This window comes from Nicotiana tabacum, chromosome 8, assembly GCF_000715075.1.
Source record: "Nicotiana tabacum cultivar K326 chromosome 8, ASM71507v2, whole genome shotgun sequence".
Taxonomy (NCBI): domain Eukaryota; kingdom Viridiplantae; phylum Streptophyta; class Magnoliopsida; order Solanales; family Solanaceae; genus Nicotiana; species Nicotiana tabacum.
Window position 1 is genome coordinate 170,349,265 of NC_134087.1, and position 24,643 is coordinate 170,373,907.

The window sequence follows — 24,643 nt, forward strand, 5'->3', positions numbered from 1 at the left end:
CCTTTGACGATTTTGATTTTTGTGTTCGAGTTAAGGCTCCACTTCGGGACCCTGAACTCTCAGACTCACTATGAGTCTGCAAATTGAACATGTATCTCTTTGCTTATGATTCTGAACTTCTCTTCGATTAAACTCTCTTCTAAATAATTTGACAGCCTCTTCTTGATTCACATATTTGTGTGCTTTATATATGAGAATTCTGCTTTCAAAGGTTTTACTAACTAATTGATTGATTCTGAAATCCTCTAATGGGGTTTGATTGATTGTTACTGATTTTCTTTGATTGAACCTTCTTTACCTTTTCTTGACTTGGTTAATTCGAATTGAGCTTGTAATTTTGATTTCCCTGGCTGTTTGATTGATTCTCTTTCCTTATTTTTTCAAACCGTGTACCACTGAGATTTTCCTTAAATAAACTTCTATGTATTTACTCCTTTTATGCTACTTTGAAAAGGTTTTAATCAAAATTTATTTCCTTAAATGTCTTCTATCCGTTTGAAATCAAATCCCTTAGCTGAAGGGAAATTCTATGTGATTGATTGAAAACTATTTTCTTACATTTCTTACTTGCTTCTCTGCACTATAAAAGGGACTACCCTTCCCCATTTTTAACACACTTACAATTCAATACTTTTACAACACACTTCGAATCGCATACTCTTACACACACACTCTCAATTCAACATTTTACACACATGATCTCACAGCTCCCTTCTAAGATTTTCTGACTATTTGCTTGCAATTTGGATTAAAAGACTTCTGCTTTCACTTATTTGTTTTCCTTGAAACTGGTATGTTCTAATTTAACTTTTCTGCCTCACCCCCTATGTGTTTACTTCACATCTTCAAGCTTTTTGTTTACTTTATTGCTTATATGCTGTAATTTGTCTTCATGTCTCCTTTCTTTGCTTCTGTTTCTGTTATGAATCCTCTACCCTTATTCCCTTTTATGTGTTGAGTTAAGGTCTTGGCCTGACAGTATCCTAATTACTGTCCAAGCCTTGGCTTGATCCACAATGGATCCTAATTCTCAATGCTTGACTAGCAGGCTGGTCAGGGGTGTGTCAGCATCCCAATTGCTGGGCATGACCACTAGCTTGCCCTGTCTCTCTCTGATTCCCTTTCCCCTTGTGCACTTACACCTATTCCTAGAATCTTAAGTTTTTCCCCTCTCTTTTGAGCGTTGTTTTGGGACCTTTAGTTCCCTCTGAACTTGGACATCTGAGAGCTGACATTTCCACACTGCACTATGTTCTTGATTCTGAAATGTGTTTGGGGTGTAAGCACTGCCCTGAGTCTCTTTGAGGCTCTTGGGAACTCTAACACACCTCAAATAAGAGAAGGCTTGGAAATCTGATCCTTGGAAGTTGGTTTATTACATATGTCGGACTAGGAGTCTAAATTAAGCCCTCCTTGGTTGGAATTCTGATTTCGGATGTATTTTATTTATTTTTGATTAATTCTGGTCTATAATAATTTTGTAATAAACATTTGGGGTCGGCTAGTGGAAAATGGTGGGGAACTATGTATGCAAGGGGTAGATATCATGCCTATGGGGGTTATCGTTTATAAAATTCTGCATCCCATATAGAGATCATGCCTATAGGGATTACTATTTTCTGAAGTTCTGTATTTTATAAATCACTGAAATTCTGCATTTTCGTATAGCTGCCATGTCCATAGGAACTCTGCATTTTCATACTATGCCTATAGGATTTTCTGCATGATTTTCTGCAATTTTGCATATGCATCCGTCATTAGGCAAACTTGTTATAGGATTTAAATAACTAACCAATTGCATATAGATGACCTGCCTATAAGATTTCTGCATAATAATAACAGTGTTTTTTTAAAGCAGTGTTTAAAATCAGAGACGCCTAGAAAACATGTCTATAGGAGCTGTTAACTAAGCCTAAATCGTCAACTTGCTTATTCGTCTAAAATCAGCAGCAATAATGCGTAAACACCTGCAGAAGTTGTGCTTTGTAATTAACAAACATTTCTGCAATTAGTTCACTCTCTTTGTTTTTTTTTCTGAAATTGATAGATATCATGCCTATAGGTTCTGTTTAACGCCTAGGCAAGCCTATGGGTAAATTTTATAATTGCATATGTCTTTGATAATTACAACCAGCAGGCATGCCTTATTCGGACTTCTTATCTGAAAATATGTGATAAACCAGCCTGCCTTAATATTTAAGTTTAATTCAGACCTAATCAGTACGTGTAAGACATGCTAAACTATATGATTTTCTCTGATTTAAAGAGGTTTATTTGAGCCATATCTGCTTACTTGCTTTCCCAATACTTGCTGTATATGTTTTGAATGTCGCCTTAGAATTTTATCCTTTTGAAAACTCTGAAAAAGCCCCAACTTCCTCCCCTTTAGGATTAGTAGTCCCATATGCCTCCGGGACTGATGGGATTGGGACGGGTAATAGCATTCAATAAGTAACGATACTATTCTTCTCTTTAATACCTTAACGGGGTGGGAAGGGTAGAATATGGATATGATGACCGGTGCGCTAATATCACGTGCAACCCCTCTTCTGAGGAGTGATCGCTGGATATTTCATTGAAGTGATCAATATTAATCATAAACCTAGGAACCCCCCTCCTTTTATTTGCTTTCATCTCTTCTTGTAAAACCATTCAAATATTTTCATAAAGTTCTGCCCTCTCTACTTATTTTCAAAAGTTTTCAACTTATTTGCAATGTCATATGCAAGTCCCTTTTATTTGAGTCGTAATTGCTTGTTTGTAAAGTCACAATTGTAGCATGGCCGGGAACCACACTAGTGGATCTTGGGGGGTGCCTAACACCTTCCCCTCGAGATAATTTCTAGCCCTTACCCGAACTCTGGTTTTCCAACTCAAACCTTTATAAAGAGTGTCCTAATGCACTATAATCATTAGGTGGCGACTATTCAGCTTCAAAACCCAATTCACGAAAGGGAATAGAGTTGTCCTCCCAATGTCGTATACCCGATTTCAACTCCACGTTAGAAAAAGGGGGCGTCGACAGCATGACGACTCTGCTGGGGAAACTCTTTAGGCTTTTACCATTGCATGTTGCTTGTGACTTTACTATCTCATTAATTGCTTTATTTACTGTGTTTTATTCTTTCACTACGAAACTGACTTGGCTCTTCATGTCTTTTCTTTCCTTTAACTGCATTCCTTCACTGCTTTATTTCAATACTGTTGTAATTACTGCAATCATAACATCATATTCCACTCATGCCAAACAAATACCATAGCAACGCTTATAATGAGTGGTTGCACTCTTCCAATATTATTACCCTTTAAATTTGGCAAAGGCGTATTTGCGGTAAAACCAGTCGATCAGCGGTGCAGTCGACGGTTCCGTGCCTTTCCCTCTTGAGTTGTCCGCTCAAGGGTACAGGTCTAATACCCCATAGAAACCTTACTCTGTTTAACTGTGCATGCATCATGGTCAAACCTAGCTGAGTTAGTTATGTTGTCCACATAATGACTAATTAAGATAGCCTTGTCCGAAGTCCACTAGGTTTCCTTGAAACCCAAACGGACACCACCATATTCTGTGCATTTATTTGTTGAACTAAATACTTTCTATGCTAATTATTTGTTTAAATAGTCGAGTTTGGTGGGGTAAGGGCCTAACACTCTGTTTTGCAGAAAATAAGGCACGAAGTCCCCAGATTTGGCATGGTAACCAACATTCATCCGAGGCTGCTAAATTGGTGGAAAGACCTCTACTCCAGTGATCAGTTCCTGGGGATGATAGTGTTCCCTATGAAGAAGGCTAGGATCCATACCAGACTGGCCATGGTAACCAAGACTCTGATGGAAGGAATTGGCAGACAGCCTTTCAGTATAGTTCCCATGATCGTTGCTGAGATATACCGAGCCCTGGATAACTGTCAACGGAAGGCCAGTCATTTTGAGGGATGCAATTTATTACTTCAACTCTGGCTCATAGAGCACCTCCATAAAGGAGAATACCGGCAAGAGATCCTACGCAGAGACTGGGACAATCACATTGCTTTCCACCAACCAAGGCGTATGAATTATATGCCTAACATGTTCGCTTAGCTAGAGGATGCTGGAGGATGGGTGGAGCTATTTGAGAATCTGAAGGAAGACCAGGTATAGTGGATGGTTGAGTGGTTCCCTACAGAAGAATTCATTGTTCGATCCCGAGATGCACCATTTCTCATACTCATTGGTCAAAGGGGAACTTATCCCTACGTTCCCCTCCGGGCCATGAGGCAGGCTGGAAGAAAGCAAATCATACCAAGGGTCGACAAAATGAGTCACTTCAAGGCTGATTTCCAGGACGATGATAGCCCTCACAAATGCCAAGCTCAGCACATGTGGCATTGCAAGCTTGTTTTGGGGAAAGAATCTATTGAGCCAGAAAGGTATCACGCCGGTTGTGTGATGTTCTATTCGGGTTGGTTAGAAGATAATCACAATGGTATGGGTCAGCCCAGGTTCATTTGAGGACACAGAATTATCGACGAGAAAGCTGAAGCGCAGGTTAAGTACAGTCAACTGCGCAAGAGAATTCGAGAGTGTGAACGTGAGCATCGGGAAATACAAGAAGCCCATCAGAAGTTGATCGAGGAATGGAAGGATATGGCTGTCAGCGCCAACAAGTGACTAGGTATTTGGAGTGAGGTCTAGTGGAACTGGAATGAAAGTTCCTTAAGAGGATTGAAGATTGTCAAAACGCTGAAGGGAATGCAGGAGGACATTTGGCCCAAGCTTATCTGCTGCTAGGACTGTGCGAGCTGGTGAAGCTCTTCGAGGGAGACAAAGATGCCGAATCTAGGGAAGGTCTTTCTGGGACCAAGTAGTTGGGAGTCTTTTATTTTGCTTTAATGATGTAATAAGCCCGATGGCCACTAGTGACATTTTACTTTCTGTTATTTAGCGTCGTTTTGGTTTCGTCTTATTTTTATCAATAAAATGAGGCATTTAGCATTATAAGTTCTCGAAATTAATTTGTTGCTAGGCCTACCTTCGGCACAACAAGGCACCTAAATTAAGACGTGATTTATATCCTTGCACAATGTGTTTAAATACTACAACATCTTCCTCATAATCCGTACAAATTTGTTACCTTTTTTTTATTTTTCTTTATTTTTATTATTCCCCTCCCCAAAGGTTAGTTCGTGCATTTTGGCACCATCATCATACAGTACGAGATCCAAGAGCCCTCCACCTCATCCTCCTCCGAGTCCTATCTGGAACAAGAACAAAAGTAGAATGGAAGATTCAAGCACCAAAAAGGAAAGAACTGAGATTCCTCAGGGTACCCTGGTTCCTAACAAAACTGCTGCCCAACTTGAGTAGAAACTATTGAAGTTCCGAGAAGAACTGGTTCAAGTTCGGAACTTTGCAAATTTATCATTCACTCTCACCGCTCCTGATGTCAACTTTCAAAATGCTCAAAATCCCGCACCTCCACAGAACACCCCATAACCATAGATGGAACCCACTCATGCTCAACACTGCAACACATGCCACACTCCAAACTACACTCTATTACTCATCCCTGAACCACTGAACACCACAAACGACCACCTCCACAACACTTCCATCTACATAGATACCGTACCCCGCTACACTCAACCAATATCAAGTGCACCTGATTCTGATGACAAGGACTCTCTTATTAGAAACTTGGCAACAGAACTCAAGAAGTTGACCAGCCGAGTCCAGGGCATGGAAGGAAACAAAGGTATAGAGGGGTTGAATTATGAGGACCTCTACATTCAGCCAGATGTTGAACTTCCAGAGGGGTACAAACCTCCCATGTTCGAAATGTTCGATGGCATGGGAGATCCCAGAGTCCATTTGAGAACATATTGTGATAAGCTAGTTGGAGTCGGAAGGGATGAGAAAATCCGTATGAAACTCTTAATGAGAAGTCTGAAGGGGGATGGTTTATCCTGGTACATCAGCCAGGACCCCAAGAAATGGACCATCTGGGTAGGTATGGCATCAAATTACATGGATAGGTTCCGATTCAATACAAAGAATGCACTAGATGTATTCTACATCCAGAATTTGAAGAAGAAGCCAACCGAGACATTCCGCGAGTATGCTACTCGTTGGAGATCAGAGGCTGCTAAGGTCAGGACAGCCTTAGAAGTGGAACAGATGAACAAATTCTTCGTCCGGGCTCATGATCCACAATATTATGAGAGGTTGATGTTGATCGAGGGCAAAAAATTCTCCGATATCGTCAAGCTGGGAGAAAGAATTGAGGAAGGCATAAGAATGGTATGGTTACTAATCTTGAAGCATTGCAGGCCACCAACAAGGCTTTACAGTCCGGTGGCACGTCCAAAAAGAAGGATGTGAGTGCCGTGATAGTTGCACATGGAGCCAAATCACCACTGAAATACCACACTTACCCATCACCTCCACTTACATATCAGCCTATCACGAATTACCAAGCACCTGCACCCTCTTACCAAAATCCACCGCCCGTTTACCAATCATCTTCACCTCTCACATATCAACTAACTTCACCCAGATACTCTCAACCTGCACCTGTTTACCAAGCTTATAATGCCCAACCCTTTCACTACCAATCACCCCCCACTCGCCAAAATTTCCCTTGACCTAGACCAAATTTTGACCGCAGACCTCCGAGACAATATACAACCATCGCTGAGCCAATTGACCAGCTGTATGAGAGACTTAAAGTTGCTGGTTACGTCTCCCCTATCCCTTCCATAACTCTAGAAAATCCTTCCTAGTGGGTCAACCCTAATAAGACCTATGCATACCACTCCGACATGAAGGGACATACCATTGACGAGTGCCGCTCGTTGAAGGACATGATTCAAACTCTAATCGACAATAAGGTTATTGTAGAAAAGGAGCCTGCTCCTAATATCCGCAACAACCCTCTGCCTGATCACAAAGGTGGAGTCATTCACATGATCGAGATCGAAAATGATTAGGACCCTAAAGGGTCGATAGGATTGATTGCTGAAGGTGATGAGCCAAAGAAACCGGCGGTAACGCTTAACCCAATTGTTGTGCAGAATCATCCTTCCTAGGGAGATGAATTAAATATGTCTATACCTCTCGAATTTGAAGCACCTTCTTCTGCAAAGGCGCCCGGACCAATTGAGGTTTAGTTTGGAGTCCCGAAGGCACCGACACCTTTCGAAGTTGTTGTGTTACCACCAGGGATACCTATTCCTGTAGCAATGTCAGACATAACACCGTTCCACTCAAATGCCATACCATGGGATTACACAGCTGAAGCAAGGAGGAAAGGGAAAACCAAGATGGGAGAAGCAATTGCTGCGCAGGGTATGACCAGAACAAGCAGGGTTTACAGTCCAGAGCACCTAGTTGAGTCCAGTAAGCAAGCCTCTGGATGAACTATTGAAACTGGGGCCGATGATCTTTGGAGGAAAATACAAGCTAAGGAGTATTCGGTCGTTGAGCAGTTGAACAAAACAACAACGCAGATCTCCATCCTAGCTCTTCTGCAGAGCTCTGACACACACACAAATGCCCTGATAAAGATATTAAGCGAAGCTTATGTGCCCAGCAACATAACTGCAGGCGAAATGGCAAATATGGTAGGGCAAATACTGGAACGCCACAAAATCACCTTCCACGAAGATGAGCTGCCACCGGAAGGACTAAGTCACAACAAGGCCTTGCACATTACCGTGCAATGCGAGGATTACTTCATCACCAGAGTCCTGATCGATGGAGGCTCCAGCCTCAACATCTTTCCGTTGATAACTCTTAGAACATTGGGAAAGAGCCTGCACGAGATCAAAAATGGGTCCATCAATGTCAAAGCCTTCGATGGGTCCCAAAGGTCCACTATTGGAGAGATTAGCGTATGCCTGCAAATGGAACCAACTTGGTTCGACGATGACTTTCAAGTGATAGATGTCCCAACATCCTACAACTTTCTGTTGGGACGAACATGGATCCATGCCGCTGGAGCTGTAGCATCGACCCTGCATCAGGCAGTGAAGTTCGAATGGAGGTGATTATTCATGGCGATGGTAGCAACCCCATATATAGTCGCCAGACCATCCCGATGATTGGAGGCAGAAGGAGAATAGGAGGAGAAACATACCACCACATTGAAAGGGTCAACACTGTAGACAAAGATAAATGGCGGGATAACAAGATTGAAAGTATCTTGAATTGGTGTGGGTACAAACCTGGAAAGGGACTCGGCAAAAACCTCCAGGGAATCACTAAACCCATCAAGCTGAAGAAACATGGTACTACATTTGGTTTGGGGTACGAGTACACTTGGGAGGAGTTCAATCACTGGTCGCCACCATGGAGCGGTCCCTACTATCCACTGGAGTATCCGATACCTCGCCTGGAACAGACTTTCCATCCAGCAGACATCATATATGGGTCATAGGAAGATGAAGCATTGGCAGCCATGAAGAATCTGTTCCTGGAGGATGATAATATGGACTGCTGTGTTATTTTCGAGGAGGAATGGGAGTAAGGCCCTTCTATACAAGCTGTGAACAGAGGAGAACGCCTCAGCAATTGGTCAATCAGAACCACCAGGGCCCGAAAAGTGTCGGGCATTACTATTACTTGCCTTGACAATGAACCAACGATTGTGACTTGCAACGAGACAACGCAACAAATAGATATGGATTCAGAAGAGGATGATATACCAGAAGAGGTCGTCAGAGAGGTTGAGAATTTTGAGAATAGGCCTAAGTTTAACTTGGACTAAACTAAGGTCGTTAATCTGGGAGATACAGAGAACGTCAAAGAAACGCGCATCAGTGTTCACCTGTCACCATCAGAAAAGAAAGTGTACACAAAGTTTCTAAAGAAATATGAAGACATATTCACCTGGTCATATGATGATATGACTGGTCTCAGTACATCCATTGTAGCTCACAAACTACCAACAGATCTAACATGTCCGTCGGTAAAGCAAAAGCTCAGGAAATTCAAACACGACATGAGTTTGAAAATCAAAGAAGAGGTTACCAAGCAAGTCAAAGCCAAGGTTCTCAGGGTAGTAGAGTATCCGACATGGTTAGCCAACATCGTGCCAGTGCCAAAAAAGGATGGGAAAGTTAGAGTTTGTGTTGACTACTGGGATCTTAAACGGGCCAGTCCTAAGGATGACTTCCCCTTACCTAACATACACATTCTAATTGACAACTGCGCCAAGCATGAGTTGCAGTCTTTCATTGATTGTTTTACTGGGTATCATCAGATATGGATGGAAGAGGAAGATACAGAGAAAACGGCTTTCATCACACCGTGGGGAATGTACTGTTACAAAATGATGCCATTCGGTTTGAAGAATGCTGGTGCCACCTATATGAGAGCCATGACTACCATCTTTCATGACATGATACACAAGGAGATCTAGGTATACGTGGATGACGTCATCATCAAATCTAAGAAAGCTAGGGATCACATGGAAGACCTAATAAAGTTCTTCAACAGATTGAGCAGTTACAATCTGAAACTGAATCCCGCCAAGTCTGCATTCGGGGTTCCTGCCAGTAAATTATTGGGTTTTATCGTGAGTCATCGAGGAATAGAATTGGATCCATCAAAGGTCAAAGCTATCCGAGAATTGCCGCCACCAAAGAACAAGAAGGACGTGATGAGTTTCCTGGGGAGACTCAACTATATTAGCCGGTTCATAGCTCAGTCCACGGTCATTTGTGAACCTCTCTTCAAAATGTTGAAAAGGGATGTTGCTACCAAGTGGACTGATGATTGTCAGAAATCTTTTAACAGAATTAAGGAATACTTGTCAACGCCGCCGGGGTTGGTTTTGCCTGAGCCAGGAAGACCTCTATTGTTTTACCTTGCAGTATTGGATGGAGCATTTGGTTGTGTTCTGGGACAACATGATGAAACAGGGAGAAAGGAGCAAGCCATCTACTATCTCAGTAAGAAGTTCACACCGTACGAGGCCCGATATTCTCTTTTAGAATACACTTGTTGTGCTCTGACTTGGGTAGAGCAGAAGTTGAGACATTAATTATGTGCATACACTAATCTCATATCCAGAATGGACCCTTTGAAGTATATCTTCCAGAAACCCATGCCCACTGGCAAGCTAGCCAAGTGGCAAATCCTGCTAAGTGAATTCGACATTGTTTACGTGACCCAAAAAGCAATCAAAGGGCAAGCCTTGGTGGATCATCTCCCCGAGAATCCCGTGGACGGAGAATACGAGCCCCTAAAAACGTATTTTTTCGATGAAGAGATATCTTTCATAGGAGAAGATATTGCACAATCATATGATCGTTGGAGGTTGTTTTTCAATGGAGCTGCAAATTTCAAAGGAGTTGGCATAGGAGCAGTCCTAGTATCAGAAACCGGCTAGCACTACCCGGTATCCGCCAAGCTCAGGTTCCCTTGCACCAATAATATGGCCGAATATGAAGCCTGCATCTTGGGGCTCAAAATGGCCATTGACATGAACATTCAGGAGTTGCTAGTGATCGGGGATTCAGACTTGCTCATACATCAGGTTCGAGAAGAGTGGGCAAACAAGAACTCTAAGATACTTCCCAACTTGCATCACATACAAGAGTTGAGGAAAAGGTTCACAAAGACAGAATTTCAGCACGTCCTCATAGTCCAAAAGGAGTTTACTGATGCATTATCTACTTTATCGACCATGATCCAGCATCCAGATACAAATTTCATTGATCCCATCCCAGTAAAGATTCATTATCAGCCAGCTTATTGTGCCCACGTTGAGGAAGAAGCGGATGGAAGACCGTGGTTCCATGACATCAAGGATTACTTGACAATAGGGGAATATCCAGAATCTGCCAACGCTACTCAAAAGCGTAAACTTTATAGGTTATCCAGTAACCTCTTTCACAGTGGAGGAATCCTGTATAGGAGGACTCCCGATTTGGGTTTACTAAGGTGTGTCGAAGCAAAAGAAGCATCCAGGCTATTGGACGAAGTGCATGTAGGGACTTGTGGTCCGCACATGAATGGTTTTGTCTTAGCAAAGAAGATACTCCGAGCAGGGTATTTTTGGATGACTATGGATGTTCGCAAATGCCATCGCTGTTAGATACATGCAAATATGATAAAGGTGCCTCCAAACGAGCTTACTGCAACAAGCTCACCATGGCGATTAGCCGCTTGGGGAATGGATGTCATCGGACCTATCGAGCCAGCCGCATCAAATGTGCACAGGTCATCTTAGTGGCAATCGATTATTTTACCAAATGGGTCGAAGAAACATCATACAAGGCGGTCACTAAGAAGGTTGGGGCGGATTTCGTCCGCGACTGCATTGTTTCTCGGTTCGGAATTCCAGAATCAATCGTCACTGATAATGGTTCCAATCTCAACAATGACTTGATGAAAGAAATGTGTGAAACATTCAAGATGAAACACAAGAACTCTACAGCCTACAGGCCTCAGATGAACAGAGCTGTGGAGGCATCCAACAAGAATTTCAAGAAGATACTAAGGAAGATGGTCGAAAGGCACAAACAATGGCATGAGAAATTATCATTTGCCTTATTGTGATACCGCACCACAGTCCGCACATCGACCGGAACAACCCCCTACGTGCTGGTTTATGGTACAGAGGCGGTCATCCCCGCTGAGGTAGAAATTCCCTCCTTAATAATCATATAAGAAGCAGAGTTGGATGATGCAGAATGGGTGAAAGGTCGCTACTAGCAGTTAGCCGTTATAGATGGGTAAAGGATAATTTGAACTACGCCTTACCTGATTCCCGTTTAAGAGGGGATACGTAGGCAGCCCTATGGGTTTGGTCACAATTTAACAAAAAATCCATTTTTCCCCACTATTAGAACTAGGGCAGAATTTTGAGGAGCACACTCAAAATTCCGAAGTTGATTTAGTCCATGCATCGCCATAAGCGCCAGCCTAGTAAACTGGGGCAGAAATTTAAGGAGGACCCTCAAAATTCCGAAGATGATTTTTTTTAGTCATTCAGCACAGCCGTCAGAAATGTCTGCTCCGCAAATTGGTGCAGAATTTTGATGATGCAATGTCTTGAACCACGTTGCCATCATTGGTTCATCTAAAGAAAACTATTTTCGATTATATACTAAATCATGCATAACTATTATTTGAATTGCTGTTGTTTAGCGATGCTACCCCAATGACACACAACGTCAAGAGCCCAGGGAAGACGAACTAACCTTTTCCCCATATAGAACTCACGATTTTTCTTTGGATGCAGGCACCCGACTCGCAGTATCATTAAGTACATTTATGTACGCATACTTTCCCAAGAATGCAACTTCTCAGAATCATCACTTGCCCGCAATTGCTATCCGTACACAATCTCCCCATCAGTCATATTGTCATAATCGGCTATCAGCTAAGAGATCTTACTACTAATCGTCCTTTTACATTCTTGCATTGCATAAGACTACTTTTGTGCCTTCCGAGGTTAAGCTCTACCTCCATCATCATCTGCATAAGGCTACGTATCTGCCTTTCGAGACTAAGCATTGTCTCCATCTACATTTTTGCATTGCATAAGGCCACCTTTCTGCCTTCCGAGGTTAAGCTCTACCTCCATCTGTATATCTTTGCATTGCATAAGGCTACTTTTCTGCCTTCCAAGACTAAGCACTGTCTCCATCTGCATAAGGCTACCTTTCTGCCTTTCGAGACTAAGTACTGTCTCCATCTGGATTTTTGCATTGCATAAGGCTACCTTTATGCCTTCCGAGGTTAAGCACTACCTCCATCTGCATATATTTGGATTGCATAAGGCTACCTTTCAGCCTTCCGAGGTTAAGCTCTACCTCCATCTTCATATCTTTGCATTGCATAAGGCTACCTTTCTGCTTTCCGAGACTAAGCTCTGTCTCCATTTGCATTTTGCATAAGGATACCTTTCTGCCTTTCGAGGTTAAGCTCTACCTCCATCATCATCTGCATAAGGCTACTTTTCTGCCTTCCGAGACTAAGCATTGTCTCCATTCTGCATTTCTCTACATTGCATAAGGCTACCTTTCTGCCTTTCGATACTAAGCATTGTCTCTATTCTGCATTTCTCTCCATTGCATAAGGCTACCTTTCTGCCTTTCGAGACTAAGCTTTGTCTCCATCTGCATTGTATAAGGCTACCTTTCTTCCTTCCGAGACTAAGCATTGTCTCCATTCTGCCTTTCTCTACATTGCATAAGGCTACCTTTCTGCCTTCCTAGACTAAGCTCTGTCTCCATCTGCATTTTGCATAAGGCTACCTTTCTGCCTTTCGAGGTTAAGCTCTACCTCCATCATCATCTGCATAAAGCTACTTTTCTGCCTTTTGAGACTAAGCATTATCTCCATCTGCATTTCTCTACATTGCATAAGGCTACTTTTCTGCCTTTTGAGACTAAGCATTGTCTCCATCTGCATTTCTCTACATTGCATAAGGTACCTTTCTGTCTTTCGAGACTAAGCTCTGTCTCCATCTGCATTGCATAAGGCTACCTTTCTGCCTTTTGAGACTAAGCATTGTCTCCATTCTGCATTTCTCTATATTGCATAAGGCTACCTTTCTGCCTTCCGAGACTAAGCTCTGTCTCCATCTGCATTTTGCATAAGGATACCTTTCTGCCTTTCGAGGTTAAGTTCTACCTTCATCCTCATCTGCATAAGGCTACTTTCCTGCCTTCCGAGACTAAGCATTGTCTCCATTCTGCATTTCTCTACATTGCATAAAGCTACCTTTCTGCCTTTCGAGACTAAGCATTGTCTCTATTCTGCATTTCTCTACATTGCATAAGCCTACCTTTCTGCCTTTCGAGACTAAGCTCTGTCTCCATCTGTATTGTATAAGGCTACCTTTCTGCCTTCCGAGACTAAGCATTGTTTCTATTCTGCATTTCTCTACATTGCATAAGGCTACCTTTCTGCCTTCCTAGACTAAGCTATATCTCCATCTGCATTTTGCATAAGGCTACCTTTCTGCCTTTCGAGGTTAAGCTCTACCTCCATCATCATCTGCATAAGGCTACTTTTCTGCCTTTTGAGACTAAGAATTATCTCCATCTGCATTTCTCTACATTGCATATGGCTACTTTTCTACCTTTTGAGACTAAGCATTGTCTCCATCTGCATTTTTCTACATTGCATAAGGCTACCTTTCTGCCTTTCGAGACTAAGCTCTATCTCCATCTGCATTGCATAATGCTACCTTTCTGCCTTTCAAGACTAAGCATTGTCTCCATTCTGCATTTCTCTATATTGCATAAGGCTACCTTTCTCCCTTCCGAGACTAAGCTCTGTCTCCATCTGCATTTTGCATAAGGCTACCTTTCTGCCTTTCGAGGTTAAGCTCTACCTCCATGATCATCTGCATAGAGCTACTTTTCTGCCTTTCGAGACTAAGCATTGTCTCCATTTTGCATTTCTCTACATTGCATAAGGCTACCTTTCTGCCTTTCGAGACTAAGCATTGTCTATATTCTGCATTTCTCTACATTGCATAAGGCTACCTTTCTGCCTTTCGAGACTAAGCTCTGTCTCCATCTGCATTGTATAAGGCTACCTTTCTGCCTTTCGAGACTAAGCATTGTCTCCATTCTGCATTTCTCTACATTGCATAAGGCTACCTTTCTGCCTTCCTAGACTAAGCTCTGTCTCCATCTGCATTTTGCATAAGGCTACTTTTCTGCCTTTCGAGGTTAAGCTCTACCTCCATCATCATCTGCATAAGGCTACTTTCTGCCTTTTGAGACTAAGCATTATCTCCATCTGCATTTCTCTACATTGTATAAGGCTACTTTTCTGCCTTTTGAGACTAAGCATTGTCTCCATCTGCATTTCTCTACATTGCATAAGGCTACCTTTCTGCCTGTCGAGACTAAGCTCTGTCTCCATCTGCATTGCATAAGGCTACCTTTCTTCCTTTCGAGACTAAGCATTGTCTCCATTCTGCATTTCTCTATATTGCATAAGGCTACCTTTCTGCCTTCCGAGACTAAGCTTTGTCTCCATCTGCATTTTGCATGACGCTACCTTTCTGCCTTTCGAGGTTAAGCTCTACCTCCATCATCATCTGCATAAGGCTACTTTTCTGCCTTTCGAGACTAAGCATTGTCTCCATCTGCAATTCTCTACATTGCATAAGGCTACTTTTCTGCCTTTCGAGACTAAGCATTGTCTCCATCTGCATTTCTCTACATTGCAAAAGGCTACCTTTCTGCCTTTCGAGGCGAAGCATTGTCTCCATTCTGCATTTCTCTATATTGCATAAAGCTACCTTTCTGCCTTCCTACACTAAGCTCTGTCTCCATCTGCATTTTGCATAAGGCTACCTTTCTGCCTTTTGAGGTTAAGCTCTACCTCCATCATCATCTGCATAATGCTACTTTTCTGCCTTTTGAGACTAAGCATTATATCCATCTGCATTTCTCTACATTGCATAAGGCTACTTTTCTGCCTTTTGAAACTAAGCATTGTCTCCATCTGCATTTCTCTACATTGCATAAGGCTACCTTTCTGCCTTTCGAGACTAAGCTCTGTCTCCATCAGTATTGCATAAGGACACCTTTTTTCCTTTCGAGACTAAGCATTGTCTCCATTCTGTATTTCTCTATATTGCATAAGGCTACCTTTCTCCCTTCCGAGACTAAGCTCTGTCTCCATCTGCATTTTGCATAAGGCTACCTTTCTGCCTTTCGAGGTTAAGCTCTACCTCCATGATCATCTGCATAGAGCTACTTTTCTGCCTTTCGAGACTAAGCATTGTCTCCATTTTGCATTTCTCTACATTGCATAAGGCTACCTTTCTGCCTTTCGAGACTAAGCATTGTCTATATTCTGCATTTCTCTACATTGCATAAGGCTACCTTTCTGCCTTTCGAGACTAAGCTCTGTCTCCATCTGCATTGTATAAGGCTACCTTTCTGCCTTTCGAGACTAAGCATTGTCTCCATTCTGCATTTCTCTACATTGCATAAGGCTACCTTTCTGCCTTCCTAGACTAAGCTCTGTCTTTATCTGCATTTTGCATAAGGCTACCTTTCTACCTTTCGAGGTTAAGCTCTACCTCCATCATCATCTGCATAAGGCTACTTTCTGCCTTTTGAGACTAAGCATTATCTCCATCTGCATTTCTCTACATTGTATAAGGCTACTTTTCTGCCTTTTGAGACTAAGCATTGTCTCCATCTGCATTTCTCTACATTGCATAAGGCTACCTTTCTGCCTGTCGAGACTAAGCTCTGTCTCCATCTGCATTGCATAAGGCTACCTTTCTTCCTTTCGAGACTAAGCATTGTCTCCATTCTGCATTTCTCTATATTGCATAAGGCTACCTTTCTGCCTTCCGAGACTAAGCTTTGTCTCCATCTGCATTTTGCATGAGGCTACCTTTCTACCTTTCGAGGTTAAGCTCTACCTCCATCATCATCTGCATAAGGCTACTTTTCTGCCTTTCGAGACTAAGCATTGTCTCCATCTGCAATTCTCTACATTGCATAAGGCTACTTTTCTGCCTTTCGAGACTAAGCATTGTCTCCATCTGCATTTTTCTACATTGCATAAGGCTACCTTTCTGCCTTTCGAGGCGAAGCATTGTCTCCATTCTGCATTTCTCTATATTGCATAAAGCTACCTTTCTGCCTTCCTACACTAAGCTCTGTCTCCATCTGCATTTTGCATAAGGCTACCTTTCTGCCTTTCGAGGTTAAGCTCTACCTCCATCATCATCTGCATAATGCTACTTTTCTGCCTTTTGAGACTAAGCATTATCTCCATCTGCATTTCTCTACATTGCATAAGGCTACTTTTATGCCTTTTGAGACTAAGCATTGTCTCCATCTGCATTTCTCTACATTGCATAAGGCTACCTTTCTGCCTTTCGAGACTAAGCTCTGTCTCCATCAGCATTGCATAAGACTACCTTTCTTCCTTTCAAGACTAAGCATTGTCTCCATTCTGTATTTCTCTATATTGCATAAGGCTACCTTTCTGCCTTCCGAGACTAAGCTCTGTCTCCATCTGCATTTTGCATAAGGCTACCCTTTCTGCCTTTCGAGGTTAAGCTCTACCTCCATCATCATCTGCATAAGGCTACTTTACTACCTTTCGAGACTAAGCATTGTCTCCATCTGCAATTCTCTACATTGCATAAGGCTACTTTTCTGCCTTAGTCAGCCTTTCGAGACTAAGCATTGTCTTCATCTGCATTTCTCTACATTGCATAAGGCTACCTTTCTGCCTTTCGAGGCTAAGCTCTGTCTCCATTTGCATTTTTTCATTGCATAAGGCTACCTTTCTGCCTTCCGAGGTTAAGCTCTACCTCTATCTGCATATCTTTGCATTGCATAAGGCTACCTATCTGCCTTTCGAGACTAAGCTCTGTCTCCATCTGCATTTTTGCATTGTATAAGGCTACTTTTCTACCTTCTGAGGTTAAGCTCTACCTCTATCATCATTTGCATAAGGCTACCTATCTGCCTTTCGAGACTAAGCATTGTCTCCATCTACATTTTTGCATTGCATAAGGCTACCTTTCTGCCTTCTGAGGTTAAGCTCTACCTCCATCTACATATCTTTACATTGCATAAGGCTACTTTTCTGCCTTCTGAGACTAAGCAATGTCTCCATCTGCATAAGGCTACCTTTCTTCCTTCCGAGACTAACTTTGTCTCCATCCTGCATGGCTGAAATATCGCCACTTTATTTCCTTGCATGGCTGAAATATCGCCACCTTATTTTTCTTGCATGGCTAAAATACCGCAAACTTTTATTTACGTTTTGCATCGGCTGAAAGATCGCCACCTTCTACATTTCATGGGCTGAAAGATCGCCAAATTGTCCAAAGGCGTCATTGTTCGGAGGCACCATTTGCATAGCCCGAGAACGTCATGCCATGGCCTGAGGACCCCATTTTATCTTTTGCATATCGTTATTCAAAGGCATCATAGTTCGGAGGCATTATTCTTAAAGCCCGAGAACGTCATTTCATAGCCTACGAATCCTTTATCATGCGCTTCATGGCCCAGGACATCATGGTTCGAGGATGTCATCCTAACCGTCCGAGGACATCATTCATGGTCCAATGGGAACTTGCATCACGTTTAAGTTTATGCACAATATATGTTCATATTGTTCCTTGGCTAGAAACGACCGTCTCATCAGGAGTGACCTCGCTCCAGGTCACGCAGCTTATCGGTCTCTAACCGTCCTTCCCAATCTAAACATCGCGCTCGTCCATTTCAAATCTCCATCAGCATATTCCGCCGATGGATCCTGAACTACATATGGCCTGATTCCTGTAAGACCAGTGATATGTAGGAAGCTCAGGAACCAGAGCTCGGTCAAATATCTTCAAATCGTTCGGTCAAAATTGGCCATCATATCTTTACCCGGCAACTCTTTCATCCTTCCCGGGTAAAGAGGGGCAGCTGTTGATACCCAATTTTTCCTATGTATTTTTATACAAAATACTTTCAAAATAGCATGTACATGCATATATAAGCATGCCCCAAGAGTTTTGGTATTTTTCCCTAATTTTTTAAGATTTTCAAAATTAATTTATTGTCTATTTTAGTAGTGCAAAATCCATAATTATTCCCAAAATCATCAATTTTGGTGAAAAATTTATTTTATTCCCATATTTATACCAAAATATAGTTAAGATATTTTTTGTATATTTTTTACGAATTTATTTGGTATTTACAAAGTTAAATTGCATATAATTGCAATTATAGCCTACTTTAAGATTAATAGCATTTTATAATCGTAAAATGGTTCCAATATTTTTAAATTTATATTTATATATTATTAATTGGGTCAGTACTTTTAATTTGCTTTTAAAATCATTTTTACTATTTTTTATAAAATAAGAGGGAAGAAATTGCTGTTTAACATTTAGCCTCATTCATTTCAATTACAACCCCTTTTTATATTTCAATTTTAACCACCATTTGACCCAATCCCAAACCTAACTGGACCGGCCCACTTATTAACCTGACCCAACCCATAACCCAATCTAAATGACCCTACCCGATTCCCACCTACCCTTTCAAATCTGGACCGTTGATCATTCAAGATCAACGGCCATAACCCGCCCTTCCATAATTAAACAAAACGACCTACCCTAATTCCTTCATTTCCACCTGACCCACCGCCTTTGAAAACCAAACGCTCTCAGACTCTCTCAAGGTTCTTCGGAACCCTAGCCTCCTCCTACCTTGTTCCACCGTGTATTCACCGGAGTCCATGGCTTCTCAGGCCATGGACAGCCTATACTCACCTCCTCCGACTCTTGCATGCCTGATGCTCGAAGGTTCGAGGCCAGACCTCGAAGGTCTTCACTCAGACCTTCACCGATTCGAAGATTCTGGCCATCTCCGACCTTGCTCCGATGGCTTTTGGTCTTCTGAGCCTGTTTCTGACCTCATCCGACTTAGATCGAACCTTTTTCCAAGCCTTTCTCATTTCTAGGGTTTCTCCGAAACCATAAGATATTCGAGGTTCTTTCTCTGTTTGTTTGCTTAGATCTATGTTGTATCTATGCTTTGCTTGACATTTAAAAGGTTTTCCCCAGATTTTCCTTTTTAAATCGTTTACCTTCGATTTTGGGGTTTTCAAAAACATCTTTCTGATTCTTCTTCTTCTTTTCTTTATGTGTGTTTGTATGTATCATGCTCGTGTGATTTCTTTTTACTACACATGTATTGGCCTTCTACCTTTCTTTTTCTATTATGCATGTTACTCCAGTACTCGCATGTTAATCCGTGTTATGTTTTCCTTACTCTTTCACTATATATGATTACCGTTGAGTTCTTTGGTTTTTGCTTTACTAAACTCTGTTTGTGTCCTTGCTAAGCATGTTTCATCTATTTTTTTGTTTAAGTTCGTATCCTCTCTTTTCTTCTGAACTTGCTTAAGCCTCAACTTTTCAAAAACATGTTCTTTTATGCTCTTAAATCGGCTTTCTTGCTTTGCGTTTCAAACCTACTATCATCTCTATTTCAATGACTTTCTTTCTCACGTCCATGTTTGATTCAATTTTGAAACCCTAGGATTTGGGGGTTTCTTTTGACGATTTTGATTTTTGTGTTCGAGTTAAGGCTCCACTTCGGGACCATGAACTCTCAGACTCACTATGAGTCTGCAAATTGAACCTGTATCTTTTTGCTTATGATTCTAAACTTCTCTTCGATTAAACTCTCTTCTAAATAATTTGACAGCCTCTTCTTGATTCACATATTTGTGTGCTTTATATATGAGAATTCTGTTTTCAAAGGTTTTACTAACTAATTGATTGATTCTGAAATCCTCTAATGGGATTTGATTGATTGTTAATGATTTTCTTTGATTGAACCTTCTTTACCTTTTCTTGACTTGGTTCGTTCGAATTGAGCTTGTAATTTTGATTTCCCTGGCTGTTTGATTGATTCTATTTCCTTATTTTTCAAACCGTGTACCACTGAGCTTATCCTTAAATAAACTTCTATGTAGTTACCCCTTTTGTGCTACTTTGAAAAGGTTTTAATCAAATTTTATTTCCTTAAATGTCTTCTACCCATTTGAAATCAAATCCCTTAGCTGAAGGGAAATTCTATGTGATTGATTGTAAACTATTTTCTTACCTTTCTTACTTGCTTCTCTGCACTATAAAAGGGACTAGCCTTCCGCATTTTTAACACACTTACAATTCAATACTTTTACAACACACTTCGAATCGCATACTCTTACACACACACTCTCAATTCAGCACTTTACACACATGATCTCACAACTCCCTTCTAAGATTTTCTGACTATTTGCTTGCAATTTGGATTACAAGACTTTTACTTTCACTTATTTGTTTTCCTTAAACTGGTATGTTCTAATTTAACTTTTCTACCTCACCCCCTATGTGTTTACTTCACATCTTCAAGCTTCTTGTTTACTTTATTGCTTATATGTTGTAATTTGTCTTCATGTCTCCTCTCTTTGCTTCTGTTTCTATTATATATCCTCTACTCTTATTCCCTTCTATGTGCTGAGTTAAGCTCTTGGCCTAACAATATCCTAATTATTGTCCAAGCCTTGGCTTGATCCACAATGGATCCTAACTCTCAATGCTTGACTAGCAGGCTGGTCAGGGGTGTGTCAGCATCCCAATTGCTGGGCATGACCACTAGCTTGCCCTGTCTCTCTCTGATTCCATTTCCCCTTGTGCACTTACACCTATTCCTAGAATCTTAAGTTCTGCCCTTCTCTTTTGAGCCTTGCTTTGTGACCTTGAGTTCCCTCTGAACTTGGACATCAGAGAGCTGGCATTTCCACACTGCACTATGTTTTTGATTCTGAAATGTGTTTGGGGTGTAAGCACTGCCCTGAGTCCCTTTGAGGCTCTTGGGAACTCTGACACACCTCAAATAAAAGAAGGCTTGGAAATATAATCCTTGGAAGTTGGTTTATTACATATGTCAGACTAGGAGTCTGAATTAGGCCCTCCTTGGTTGGAATTTTGATTTTAGATGTATTTTATTTATTTTTTGATTAATTCTGGTCTGTAATAATTTTGTATTAAACATTTGGGGTTGGCTAGTGGAAAAGGGTGGGGAACTATGTATGCAAGGGGTAGATATCATGCCTATGGGGGTTATCGTTTATAAAATTCTGCATCCCATCTAGAGATCATGCCTATAGGGATTACTATTTTCTGAAGTTCTGTATTTTATAAATCATTGAAATTCTGCATTTTCATATAGCTGCCATGTCCATAGGAACTCTGCATTTTCATACTATGCCTATAGGATTTTCTGTATGATTTTTTGCAATTTTGCATATGCATCCGTCATTAGGCAAACTTCTTATAGGATTTAAATAACTAACCAATTGCATATAGATGACTTGCCTATAGGATTTCTGCATAATAATAACAGTGTTTTTTTAAAACAGTGTTTAAAATCAGTGACGCCTAGAAAACATGTCTATAGGAGCTGTTAACTAAACCTGAATCGTCAACTCGCTTATTCGTCTAAAATCAGTAGCAATAATGCGTAAACACCTGTAGAACTTGTGCTTTGTAATTAACAAACTTTTCTGCAATCAGTTCACTCTCTTTGGTTTTTTTTCTGAAATTGATAGATATCATGCATATAGGTTCTGTTTAACGCCTAGGCAAGCCTTTGGGTAAATTTTATAATTGCATCAGTCTTTGATAATTACAACCAGCAGGCATGCCTAATTCGGACTTCTTATCTGAAAATATGTGATAAACCAGCCTGCCTTAATGTTTAAGTTTAATTCAGACCTAATCAGTAGGTGTAAGACATGCTAAACTATATGATTTTCTCTGATTTAAGGAGGTTTATTTGAGCCATATCTGCTTGTTTGCTTTCCCAATACTTGCTGTATATGTTTTGAATGTCGCCTTAGAATTTTATCCTTTTGAAAACTCTGAAAAATCCCCAACTCCCTCCCCTTTAGGATTAGTAGTCCCATATGCCTTCGGTACTGATGGGATAGGGACGGGTAATAGCATGCAATAAGTAACGATACTATTCCGCGCTTTAATACCTTAACGGGGTGGGAAGGGTAGAATATGGATATGATGACCGGTGCGCTAATATCACGTGCAACCCCTCTTCTGAGGAGTGATTGCTGGATATTGCATTGAAGTGATTCATATTAATCATAAACTTAGGACCCCCCTCCTTTTATTTGCTTTCATATCTTCTTCTAAAACCATTCAAATCTTTTCATAAATTTCAGCCCTCTCAACTTATCTTCAAAAGTTTTCAACTTATTTGCAATGTTATATGCAAGTCCCTTTTATTTGAGTCGTAATTGCTTGTTTGTAAAGTCACAATTGTAGCGTGGCCGGGAACCACATAAGTGGATCTTGGGGGGTGCCTAACACCTTCCCCTCGAGATAATTTCTAGCCCTTACCCGAACTCTGGTTTTCCAACTCAAACCTTTCTAAAAAGTGTCCTATGTACTATAATCATTATGTGGCGACGCTTCAGCTTCAAAACCCAATTCTCGAAAGGGAATAAAGTTGTCCTCCCAATGTCGTATACCCGATTTCGACTCCACATTAGAAAAAGGGGGCATCGACAGCGGTCGTACTCACTTTGGTGGTCCCCACTGCCCCTTATGAGACTGCTTTACTGCAATTGATTTGCTTGCATCTATAGTTTATAGACCTAACTGACTCATATCCTTATGCATTGCAGACAATGGTTAGATCACGTGGCTAGGGAGATATGACACAAGGGAGGGCGGAACCCTCCCGAGGGCGGAACCCTCCCGAGGCTGGGGTCGAGGAAGAAGCAACCTTCATCTAGAAATCCAAAGAGCAATAAGTAAGAAAGCCACAACCAATAGATCGCCTGATACCTCCGAGACCAGTAAGTACCTCCTATCTAGGGATGCTTCTAAGGGTAACTCCATGCAAGCACAGTCGGAAGCCCAATCACAACAAATCCCAGGGAGATTTCATTTGGGAGATGAGTCATCTTCCGCTGCCAGTTCATCTGATGGTTCAGAAGAAGGTAGTAAAGATTTTGAGCCCTCTTCCTCACATGCCCCACCTGCTCCAATAAACTTAGACGATGGTGATGATGTCCCAGACGATGGTAGATGGGGCGATATTGCAGTGGAGGTTTAGAGAGGTCAAAGAGGCTAGAGATATGGGAAGAGAGATTTGTCAGTGCATATGCATTTGCTAAATTTAGAGAATGGTGGTCGCAGAGGTCGCTCCCTCTAGAGTGACAATTCTTGATGAAAGATTTCAACAAGCACAACCCTAATGTCCTTAGACAATTCTGGGAGCGCAAAGGATTGAAATGGTTCACCCACAGTATTCTAGATGCAAATGAGCACTTGGTCAAAAAATTCTATGCCAACGTTGCTCACATCAAAAAGGGTACCAAGGTGACAAAATTCTGAAATCTAAAAATCCATTTTGACTCCTGTGCACTGAACTTGCATATGGGATTTTAAGAAGTAGAAGTAGTGCAATACTTGGAAAAGCTAGCTATGGGTGATGCAACTTGCCCGTGGCTAGCTAAGATTCTGGAAATCCGAGCGTTAACACCTATGTGGCTCACAACAGGGGTTCCAATTGTCCGAGCCACCTTAAACATTGAAGCAAAAGGGTGGCAGACATTCGTGTGAAACCGCATTGATCCATGCCTCAATGAGAACATCCTCCCACTTCCCCGTGCAGTTTTGGTGGCAACCATTATGGCTGGGTATCCGATCAATGTTGGTGCCATCATATCCACCAACATCTTGTTAGCTGTCCAGAAGGGTGAAAGATCCTATTCGTACCCGAACTTTCTTATAGAATACTTCAAAGATCACAAGGTGGAGCCGAGGCATTATGACACCAAAGTAAAGGCCAAGAAGCCTTTCTCATGGTACCACCTCCAGGGAGCTGACAACCCGATGTTCAAGGGTAAAGCTACTACCTCCGCTGGCTAGTCTGAAAAGCCAGCGGTAGTAGTTACTGATTCAGCTACCAAGCCTTCCACAACATCCGGTACTTCAACCGAGACCGTAACCATACCACCTTCATCTTCCGGACCACCTATTTCTACTAGACTATCAGTACAATTATCAGTGTCGGCCTCATCTACTTATCCTCAAACTACGCTGCGAGTCTCTCAGACATTGGCGAGTCTTAATAACTGGATACAT